At 44.7% G+C, this 10,000-nt stretch overlaps 15 non-coding genes across 15 annotated transcripts; all 15 read left to right on the forward strand.

Moving 5' to 3' along the window:
* The first annotated feature begins 702 nt into the window (after positions 1 to 702).
* On the forward strand, positions 703 to 774 carry trnaq-uug (transfer RNA glutamine (anticodon UUG)). The gene has a single exon. It is a non-coding gene; the product is annotated as a tRNA-Gln (tRNA).
* Positions 775 to 1,202: 428 nt separating this feature from the next.
* On the forward strand, positions 1,203 to 1,274 carry trnap-ugg (transfer RNA proline (anticodon UGG)). Its single transcript has one exon. It is a non-coding gene; the product is annotated as a tRNA-Pro (tRNA).
* An 831-nt stretch (positions 1,275 to 2,105) lies between these two features.
* Positions 2,106 to 2,177, forward strand: trnaq-uug (transfer RNA glutamine (anticodon UUG)). Its single transcript has one exon. It is a non-coding gene; the product is annotated as a tRNA-Gln (tRNA).
* Positions 2,178 to 2,613: 436 nt separating this feature from the next.
* trnap-ugg (transfer RNA proline (anticodon UGG)) lies at positions 2,614 to 2,685 on the forward strand. The gene has a single exon. It is a non-coding gene; the product is annotated as a tRNA-Pro (tRNA).
* An 831-nt stretch (positions 2,686 to 3,516) lies between these two features.
* On the forward strand, positions 3,517 to 3,588 carry trnaq-uug (transfer RNA glutamine (anticodon UUG)). The gene has a single exon. It is a non-coding gene; the product is annotated as a tRNA-Gln (tRNA).
* Positions 3,589 to 4,016: 428 nt separating this feature from the next.
* On the forward strand, positions 4,017 to 4,088 carry trnap-ugg (transfer RNA proline (anticodon UGG)). Its single transcript has one exon. It is a non-coding gene; the product is annotated as a tRNA-Pro (tRNA).
* Positions 4,089 to 4,919: 831 nt separating this feature from the next.
* Positions 4,920 to 4,991, forward strand: trnaq-uug (transfer RNA glutamine (anticodon UUG)). The gene has a single exon. It is a non-coding gene; the product is annotated as a tRNA-Gln (tRNA).
* Positions 4,992 to 5,419: 428 nt separating this feature from the next.
* Positions 5,420 to 5,491, forward strand: trnap-ugg (transfer RNA proline (anticodon UGG)). Its single transcript has one exon. It is a non-coding gene; the product is annotated as a tRNA-Pro (tRNA).
* Positions 5,492 to 6,153: 662 nt separating this feature from the next.
* On the forward strand, positions 6,154 to 6,225 carry trnap-agg (transfer RNA proline (anticodon AGG)). The gene has a single exon. It is a non-coding gene; the product is annotated as a tRNA-Pro (tRNA).
* A 97-nt stretch (positions 6,226 to 6,322) lies between these two features.
* On the forward strand, positions 6,323 to 6,394 carry trnaq-uug (transfer RNA glutamine (anticodon UUG)). The gene has a single exon. It is a non-coding gene; the product is annotated as a tRNA-Gln (tRNA).
* A 436-nt stretch (positions 6,395 to 6,830) lies between these two features.
* On the forward strand, positions 6,831 to 6,902 carry trnap-ugg (transfer RNA proline (anticodon UGG)). The gene has a single exon. It is a non-coding gene; the product is annotated as a tRNA-Pro (tRNA).
* Positions 6,903 to 7,733: 831 nt separating this feature from the next.
* trnaq-uug (transfer RNA glutamine (anticodon UUG)) lies at positions 7,734 to 7,805 on the forward strand. Its single transcript has one exon. It is a non-coding gene; the product is annotated as a tRNA-Gln (tRNA).
* Positions 7,806 to 8,241: 436 nt separating this feature from the next.
* On the forward strand, positions 8,242 to 8,313 carry trnap-ugg (transfer RNA proline (anticodon UGG)). The gene has a single exon. It is a non-coding gene; the product is annotated as a tRNA-Pro (tRNA).
* An 831-nt stretch (positions 8,314 to 9,144) lies between these two features.
* trnaq-uug (transfer RNA glutamine (anticodon UUG)) lies at positions 9,145 to 9,216 on the forward strand. Its single transcript has one exon. It is a non-coding gene; the product is annotated as a tRNA-Gln (tRNA).
* A 436-nt stretch (positions 9,217 to 9,652) lies between these two features.
* Positions 9,653 to 9,724, forward strand: trnap-ugg (transfer RNA proline (anticodon UGG)). The gene has a single exon. It is a non-coding gene; the product is annotated as a tRNA-Pro (tRNA).
* The last annotated feature ends 276 nt before the right edge of the window (positions 9,725 to 10,000 follow it).

The raw sequence follows: 10,000 nt of genomic DNA on the forward strand, positions 1-10,000 counted from the left end.
TCGCTCATGCCGTGAGAGCTCCCAGGTTCAAATTTCAGTTGAGCCCTTACAGATATCTTCTGTTTTGTAAGGGTATTGTGGCTTACACAGAGGCCTTTTTCTGAGAATGCCGGTTTGTCAGCAGTTAGTGTTGTTATGTAAAGTTGCTGTCTTGCAGTGGCCCTTGGGTCAAGTGGTATGATTCTGGCTTTGGGTGCGAGAGTCCAATCGTCCAAATCCCGGACGATCCCTCGCTGCTGTCTTGTGTTTTACAGGGCATAATAGCTTTCATAAAAATGTCTTTTGAATACTTTCACTTTGTCAGCAGATAGTATCGCCACATAATATATTCCTTGCATATTGGCTAGTGGCTTGCTGGTCTAGGAGTATGAATCTTGCTCATGCCGCGAGAGCTCCCAGGTTCAAATGAATGGGTAAGCCCTTACAGTTGTCTGGTATTTTGTAAGGGCGTCGTGGGTCACCCAGAGGCCTTTTTCAGAGAATGCTGGTTTGTCTGCCGAAAGTGTTGCCATGTGAAGCTGCTGTTTTTCACTGGCTCGTTGGTCTAGGGGTATGATTCTCGCTTAGGGTGCGAGAGGTCCCGGGTTCAAATCCTGGACGAGCCCTTGCAACTCTCTTTGGTTTTGAGGGACATCATGGCTTTCACAAAGGCCAGTTTCAACGCTAGTGTGCAAGCATTAGATGTCAACTGAGGAAGGTCTTGGTTCGATGGTGTAATGGTTAGCACTCTGGATTTTGAATCCAGTGATCCGAGTTCAAATCTTGGTGGAACCTTTTCCTTCTTTCCTTACAGCTTCAAATCAGTGAAATAAATGAATGAGACCAATTTTAATCACACCAATTAGTGAGTGGTTGTGATACTAGGTGCTGACATAGCTATTTGATGCTATCACGATCCTCCTCCAACAACGACTTACATAATATTATGTGTTTTTGCCATGCAGCTTAAATCTGTGAAATGGATAAGATCAATTTACCTCACTGAAGCTAGTGGACAAAAACAACAGCAATTTTAAGGTGACTCAACTTGTCGTTCTAGGGCTGCGAATCTTGTTTTGGGCAGGAGAAGCCCCGGGTCCATCTGACGCACAAGCCCGACTTCAACACTTGAGCTTCTGAAATTACGTTCTGACTCAATTTTTAAATAAAGAATTCTAACCATCTGCTGCTGCTGGTTCCATGTGAAAATATCAAACTTTAGTGGCTCGTTGGTCTAGGGGTATGATTCTTGCTTTGGGTGCGAGAGGTCCCGGGTTCAAATCCTGGACGAGCCCTTGCAGGTGTCATGTGTTTTACAGGGCAATATGGCTTTCATAAAACCTTCTTTCGAAGAATTCCAGTTTGTCAGCAGTTAGTATCGCCACATATAACATTCCTTGTCTGGTGGACTAGGAGTATGATCTTCGCTCATGCCGTGAGAGCTCCCAGGTTCAAATTTCAGTTGAGCCCTTACAGATATCTTCTGTTTTGTAAGGGTATTGTGGCTTACACAGAGGCCTTTTTCTGAGAATGCCGGTTTGTCAGCAGTTAGTGTTGTTATGTAAAGTTGCTGTCTTGCAGTGGCCCTTGGGTCAAGTGGTATGATTCTGGCTTTGGGTGCGAGAGTCCAATCGTCCAAATCCCGGACGATCCCTCGCTGCTGTATTGTGTTTTACAGGGCATAATAGCTTTCATAAAAATGTCTTTTGAATACTTTCACTTTGTCAGCAGATAGTATCGCCACATTATATATTCCTTGCATATTGGCTAGTGGCTTGCTGGTCTAGGAGTATGAATCTTGCTCATGCCGCGAGAGCTCCCAGGTTCAAATGAATGGGTAAGCCCTTACAGTTGTCTGGTATTTTGTAAGGGCGTCGTGGGTCACCCAGAGGCCTTTTTCAGAGAATGCTGGTTTGTCTGCCGAAAGTGTTGCCATGTGAAGCTGCTGTTTTTCACTGGCTTGTTGGTCTAGGGGTATGATTCTCGCTTAGGGTGCGTGAGGTCCGGGGTTCAAATCCCAGACGAGCCCTTGCAACTCTCTTTGGTTTTGAGGGACATCATGGCTTTCACAAAGGCCAGTTTCAACGCTAGTGTGCAAGCATTAGATGTCAACTGAGGAAGGTCTTGGTTCCATGGTGTAATGGTTAGCACTCTGGACTTTGAATCCAGTGATCCGAGTTCAAATCTCGGTGGAACCTTTTCCTTCTTTCCTTACAGCTTCAAATCAGTGAAATAAATGAATGAGACCAATTTTAATCACACCAATTAGTGAGTGGTTGTGATACTAGGTGCTGACATAGCTATTTGATGCTATCACGATCCTCCTCCAACAACGACTTACATAATGTTATGTGTTTTTGCCATGCAGCTTAAATCTGTGAAATGGATAAGATCAATTTACCTCACTGAAGCTAGTGGACAAAAACAACAGCAATTTTAAGGCAAACAAGTGACTCAACTTGTCGTTCTAGGGCTGCGAATCTTGTTTTGGGCAGGAGAAGCCCCGAGTCCATCTGACGCACAAGCCCGACTTCAACACTTGAGCTTCTGAAATTACGTTCTGACTCAATTTTTAAATAAAGAATTCTGACCATCTGCTGCTGCTGGTTCCATGTGAAAATGTCAAGCTTTAGTGGCTCGTTGGTCTAGGGGTATGATTCTCGCTTTGGGTGCGAGAGGTCCCGGGTTCAAATCCCGGACGAGCCCTTGCAGGTGTCATGTGTTATACAGGGCAATATGGCTTTCATAAAACCTTCTTTCGAAGAATTCCAGTTTGTCAGCAGTTAGTATCGCCACATATAACATTCCTTGTCTGTTGGACTAGGAGTATGATCTTCGCTCATGCCGTGAGAGCTCCCAGGTTCAAATTTCAGTTGAGCCCTTACAGATATCTTCTGTTTTGTAAGGGTATTGTGGCTTACACAGAAGCCTTTTTCTGAGAATGCCGGTTTGTCAGCAGTTAGTGTTGTTATGTAAAGTTGCTGTCTTGCAGTGGCCCTTGGGTCAAGTGGTATGATTCTGGCTTTGGGTGCGAGAGTCCAATCGTCCAAATCCCGGACGATCCCTCGCTGCTGTATTGTGTTTTACAGGGCATAATAGCTTTCATAAAAATGTCTTTTGAATACTTTCACTTTGTCAGCACATAGTATCGCCACATAATATATTCCTTGCATATTGGCTAGTGGCTTGCTGGTCTAGGAGTATGAATCTTGCTCATGCCGCGAGAGCTCCCAGGTTCAAATGAATGGGTAAGCCCTTACAGTTGTCTGGTATTTTGTAAGGGCGTCGTGGGTCACCCAGAGGCCTTTTTCAGAGAATGCTGGTTTGTCTGCCGAAAGTGTTGCCATGTGAAGCTGCTATTTTTCACTGGCTTGTTGGTCTAGGGGTATGATTCTCGCTTAGGGTGCGAGAGGTCCGGGGTTCAAATCCCAGACGAGCCCTTGCAACTCTCTTTGGTTTTGAGGGACATCATGGCTTTCACAAAGGCCAGTTTCAACGCTAGTGTGCAAGCATTAGATGTCAACTGAGGAAGGTCTTGGTTCCGTGGTGTAATGGTTAGCACTCTGGATTTTGAATCCAGTGATCCGAGTTCAAATCTCGGTGGAACCTTTTCCTTCTTTCCTTACAGCTTCAAATCAGTGAAATAAATGAATGAGACCAATTTTAATCACACCAATTAGTGAGTGGTTGTGATACTAGGTGCTGACATAGCTATTTGATGCTATCACGATCCTCCTCCAACAACGACTTACATAATGTTATGTGTTTTTGCCATGCAGCTTAAATCTGTGAAATGGATAAGATCAATTTACCTCACTGAAGCTAGTGGACAAAAACAACAGCAATTTTAAGGTGACTCAACTTGTCGTTCTAGGGCTGCGAATCTTGTTTTGGGCAGGAGAAGCCCCGGGTCCATCTGACGCACAAGCCCGACTTCAACACTTGAGCTTCTGAAATTACGTTCTGACTCAATTTTTAAATAAAGAATTCTAACCATCTGCTGCTGCTGGTTACATGTGAAAATGTCAAGCTTTAGTGGCTCGTTGGTCTAGGGGTATGATTCTCGCTTTGGGTGCGAGAGGTCCCGGGTTCAAATCCCGGACGAGCCCTTGCAGGTGTCATGTGTTTTACAGGGCAATATGGCTTTCATAAAACCTTCTTTCGAAGAATTCCAGTTTGTCAGCAGTTAGTATCGCCACATATAACATTCCTTGTCTGGTGGACTAGGAGAATGATCTTCGCTCATGCCGTGAGAGCTCCCAGGTTCAAATTTCAGTTGAGCCCTTACAGATATCTTCTGTTTTGTAAGGGTATTGTGGCTTACACAGAGGCCTTTTTCTGAGAATGCCGGTTTGTCAGCAGTTAGTGTTGTTATGTAAAGTTGCTGTCTTGCAGTGGCCCTTGGGTCAAGTGGTATGATTCTGGCTTTGGGTGCGAGAGTCCAATCGTCCAAATCCCGGACGATCCCTCGCTGCTGTCTTGTGTTTTACAGGGCATAATAGCTTTCATAAAAATGTCTTTTGAATACTTTCACTTTGTCAGCAGATAGTATCGCCACATAATATATTCCTTGCATATTGGCTAGTGGCTTGCTGGTCTAGGAGTATGAATCTTGCTCATGCCGCGAGAGCTCCCAGGTTCAAATGAATGGGTAAGCCCTTACAGTTGTCTGGTATTTTGTAAGGGCGTCGTGGGTCACCCAGAGGCCTTTTTCAGAGAATGCTGGTTTGTCTGCCGAAAGTGTTGCCATGTGAAGCTGCTGTTTTTCACTGGCTCGTTGGTCTAGGGGTATGATTCTCGCTTAGGGTGCGAGAGGTCCCGGGTTCAAATCCTGGACGAGCCCTTGCAACTCTCTTTGGTTTTGAGGGACATCATGGCTTTCACAAAGGCCAGTTTCAACGCTAGTGTGCAAGCATTAGATGTCAACTGAGGAAGGTCTTGGTTCGGTGGTGTAATGGTTAGCACTCTGGACTTTGAATCCAGTGATCCGAGTTCAAATCTTGGTGGAACCTTTTCCTTCTTTCCTTACAGCTTCAAATCAGTGAAATAAATGAATGAGACCAATTTTAATCACACCAATTAGTGAGTGGTTGTGATACTAGGTGCTGACATAGCTATTTGATGCTATCACGATCCTCCTCCAACAACGACTTACATAATATTATGTGTTTTTGCCATGCAGCTTAAATCTGTGAAATGGATAAGATCAATTTACCTCACTGAAGCTAGTGGACAAAAACAACAGCAATTTTAAGGTGACTCAACTTGTCGTTCTAGGGCTGCGAATCTTGTTTTGGGCAGGAGAAGCCCCGGGTCCATCTGACGCACAAGCCCGACTTCAACACTTGAGCTTCTGAAATTACGTTCTGACTCAATTTTTAAATAAAGAATTCTAACCATCTGCTGCTGCTGGTTCCATGTGAAAATGTCAAGCTTTAGTGGCTCGTTGGTCTAGGGGTATGATTCTTGCTTTGGGTGCGAGAGGTCCCGGGTTCAAATCCCGGACGAGCCCTTGCAGGTGTCATGTGTTTTACAGGGCAATATGGCTTTCATAAAACCTTCTTTCGAAGAATTCCAGTTTGTCAGCAGTTAGTATCGCCACATATAACATTCCTTGTCTGGTGGACTAGGAGTATGATCTTCGCTCATGCCGTGAGAGCTCCCAGGTTCAAATTTCAGTTGAGCCCTTACAGATATCTTCTGTTTTGTAAGGGTATTGTGGCTTACACAGAGGCCTTTTTCTGAGAATGCCGGTTTGTCAGCAGTTAGTGTTGTTATGTAAAGTTGCTGTCTTGCAGTGGCCCTTGGGTCAAGTGGTATGATTCTGGCTTTGGGTGCAAGAGTCCAATCGTCCAAATCCCGGACGATCCCTCGCTGCTGTCTTGTGTTTTACAGGGCATAATAGCTTTCATAAAAATGTCTTTTGAATACTTTCACTTTGTCAGCAGATAGTATCGCCACATAATATATTCCTTGCATATTGGCTAGTGGCTTGCTGGTCTAGGAGTATGAATCTTGCTCATGCCGCGAGAGCTCCCAGGTTCAAATGAATGGGTAAGCCCTTACAGTTGTCTGGTATTTTGTAAGGGCGTCGTGGGTCACCCAGAGGCCTTTTTCAGAGAATGCTGGTTTGTCTGCCGAAAGTGTTGCCATGTGAAGCTGCTGTTTTTCACTGGCTCGTTGGTCTAGGGGTATGATTCTCGCTTAGGGTGCGAGAGGTCCCGGGTTCAAATCCCGGACGAGCCCTTGCAACTCTCTTTGGTTTGGAGGGACATCATGGCTTTCACAAAGGCCCGTTTCAACGCTAGTGTGCAAGCATTAGATGTCAACTGAGGAAGGTCTTGGTTCTGTGGTGTAATGGTTAGCACTCTGGACTTTGAATCCAGTGATCCGAGTTCAAATCTCGGTGGAACCTTTTCCTTCTTTCCTTACAGCTTCAAATCAGTGAAATAAATGAATGAGACCAATTTTAATCACACCAATTAGTGAGTGGTTGTGATACTAGGTGCTGACATAGCTATTTGATGCTATCACGATCCTCCTCCAACAACGACTTACATAATGTTATGTGTTTTTGCCATGCAGCTTAAATCTGTGAAATGGATAAGATCAATTTACCTCACTGAAGCTAGTGGACAAAAACAACAGCAATTTTAAGGCAAACAAGTGACTCAACTTGTCGTTCTAGGGCTGCGAATCTTGTTTTGGGCAGGAGAAGCCCCGGGTCCATCTGACGCACAAGCCCGACTTCAACACTTGAGCTTCTGAAATTACGTTCTGACTCAATTTTTAAATAAAGAATTCTGACCATCTGCTGCTGCTGGTTCCATGTGAAAATGTCAAGCTTTAGTGGCTCGTTGGTCTAGGGGTATGATTCTCGCTTTGGGTGTGAGAGGTCCTGGGTTCAAATCCCGGACGAGCCCTTGCAGGTGTCATGTGTTTTACAGGGCAATATGGCTTTCATAAAACCTTCTTTCGAAGAATTCCAGTTTGTCAGCAGTTAGTATCGCCACATATAACATTCCTTGTCTGTTGGACTAGGAGTATGATCTTCGCTCATGCCGTGAGAGCTCCCAGGTTCAAATTTCAGTTGAGCCCTTACAGATATCTTCTGTTTTGTAAGGGTATTGTGGCTTACACAGAAGCCTTTTTCTGAGAATGCCGGTTTGTCAGCAGTTAGTGTTGTTATGTAAAGTTGCTGTCTTGCAGTGGCCCTTGGGTCAAGTGGTATGATTCTGGCTTTGGGTGCGAGAGTCCAATCGTCCAAATCCCGGACGATCCCTCGCTGCTGTATTGTGTTTTACAGGGCATAATAGCTTTCATAAAAATGTCTTTTGAATACTTTCACTTTGTCAGCAGATAGTATCGCCACATTATATATTCCTTGCATATTGGCTAGTGGCTTGCTGGTCTAGGAGTATGAATCTTGCTCATGCCGCGAGAGCTCCCAGGTTCAAATGAATGGGTAAGCCCTTACAGTTGTCTGGTATTTTGTAAGGGCGTCGTGGGTCACCCAGAGGCCTTTTTCAGAGAATGCTGGTTTGTCTGCCGAAAGTGTTGCCATGTGAAGCTGCTGTTTTTCACTGGCTTGTTGGTCTAGGGGTATGATTCTCGCTTAGGGTGCGTGAGGTCCGGGGTTCAAATCCCAGACGAGCCCTTGCAACTCTCTTTGGTTTTGAGGGACATCATGGCTTTCACAAAGGCCAGTTTCAACGCTAGTGTGCAAGCATTAGATGTCAACTGAGGAAGGTCTTGGTTCCATGGTGTAATGGTTAGCACTCTGGACTTTGAATCCAGTGATCCGAGTTCAAATCTCGGTGGAACCTTTTCCTTCTTTCCTTACAGCTTCAAATCAGTGAAATAAATGAATGAGACCAATTTTAATCACACCAATTAGTGAGTGGTTGTGATACTAGGTGCTGACATAGCTATTTGATGCTATCACGATCCTCCTCCAACAACGACTTACATAATGTTATGTGTTTTTGCCATGCAGCTTAAATCTGTGAAATGGATAAGATCAATTTACCTCACTGAAGCTAGTGGACAAAAACAACAGCAATTTTAAGGCAAACAAGTGACTCAACTTGTCGTTCTAGGGCTGCGAATCTTGTTTTGGGCAGGAGAAGCCCCGGGTCCATCTGACGCACAAGCCCGACTTCAACACTTGAGCTTCTGAAATTACGTTCTGACTCAATTTTTAAATAAAGAATTCTGACCATCTGCTGCTGCTGGTTCCATGTGAAAATGTCAAGCTTTAGTGGCTCGTTGGTCTAGGGGTATGATTCTCGCTTTGGGTGTGAGAGGTCCCGGGTTCAAATCCCGGACGAGCCCTTGCAGGTGTCATGTGTTTTACAGGGCAATATGGCTTTCATAAAACCTTCTTTCGAAGAATTCCAGTTTGTCAGCAGTTAGTATCGCCACATATAACATTCCTTGTCTGTTGGACTAGGAGTATGATCTTTGCTCATGCCGTGAGAGCTCCCAGGTTCAAATTTCAGTTGAGCCCTTACAGATATCTTCTGTTTTGTAAGGGTATTGTGGCTTACACAGAAGCCTTTTTCTGAGAATGCCGGTTTGTCAGCAGTTAGTGTTGTTATGTAAAGTTGCTGTCTTGCAGTGGCCCTTGGGTCAAGTGGTATGATTCTGGCTTTGGGTGCGAGAGTCCAATCGTCCAAATCCCGGACGATCCCTCGCTGCTGTATTGTGTTTTACAGGGCATAATAGCTTTCATAAAAATGTCTTTTGAATACTTTCACTTTGTCAGCAGATAGTATCGCCACATTATATATTCCTTGCATATTGGCTAGTGGCTTGCTGGTCTAGGAGTATGAATCTTGCTCATGCCGCGAGAGCTCCCAGGTTCAAATGAATGGGTAAGCCCTTACAGTTGTCTGGTATTTTGTAAGGGCGTCGTGGGTCACCCAGAGGCCTTTTTCAGAGAATGCTGGTTTGTCTGCCGAAAGTGTTGCCATGTGAAGCTGCTGTTTTTCACTGGCTTGTTGGTCTAGGGGTATGATTCTCGCTTAGGGTGCGTGAGGTCCGGGGTTCAAATCCCAGACGAGCCCTTGCAACTCTCTTTGGTTTTGAGGGACATCATGGCTTTCACAAAGGCCAGTTTCAACGCTAGTGTGCAAGCATTAGATGTCAACTGAGGAAGGTCTTGGTTCCATGGTGTAATGGTTAGCACTCTGGACTTTGAATCCAGTGATCCGAGTTCAAATCTCGGTGGAACCTTTTCCTTCTTTCCTTACAGCTTCAAATCAGTGAAATAAATGAATGAGACCAATTTTAATCACACCAATTAGTGAGTGGTTGTGATACTAGGTGCTGACATAGCTATTTGATGCTATCACGATCCTCCTCCAACAACGACTTACATAATGTTATGTGTTTTTGCCATGCAGCTTAAATCTGTGAAATGGATAAGATCAATTTACCTCACTGAAGCTAGTGGACAAAAACAACAGCAATTTTAAGGCAAACAAGTGACTCAACTTGTCGTTCTAGGGCTGCGAATCTTGTTTTGGGCAGGAGAAGCCCCGGGTCCATCTGACGCACAAGCCCGACTTCAACACTTGAGCTTCTGAAATTACGTTCTGACTCAATTTTTAAATAAAGAATTCTGACCATCTGCTGCTGCTGGTTCCATGTGAAAATGTCAAGCTTTAGTGGCTCGTTGGTCTAGGGGTATGATTCTCGCTTTGGGTGCGAGAGGTCCCGGGTTCAAATCCCGGACGAGCCCTTGCAGGTGTCATGTGTTATACAGGGCAATATGGCTTTCATAAAACCTTCTTTCGAAGAATTCCAGTTTGTCAGCAGTTAGTATCGCCACATATAACATTCCTTGTCTGTTGGACTAGGAGTATGATCTTCGCTCATGCCGTGAGAGCTCCCAGGTTCAAATTTCAGTTGAGCCCTTACAGATATCTTCTGTTTTGTAAGGGTATTGTGGCTTACACAGAAGCCTTTTTCTGAGAATGCCGGTTTGTCAGCAGTTAGTGTTGTTATGTAAAGTTGC

Source organism: Danio rerio, chromosome 13 (assembly GCF_052040795.2).
Source record: "Danio rerio strain M-AB ecotype USA chromosome 13, GRCz13ab, whole genome shotgun sequence".
Lineage (NCBI taxonomy): Eukaryota > Metazoa > Chordata > Actinopteri > Cypriniformes > Danionidae > Danio > Danio rerio.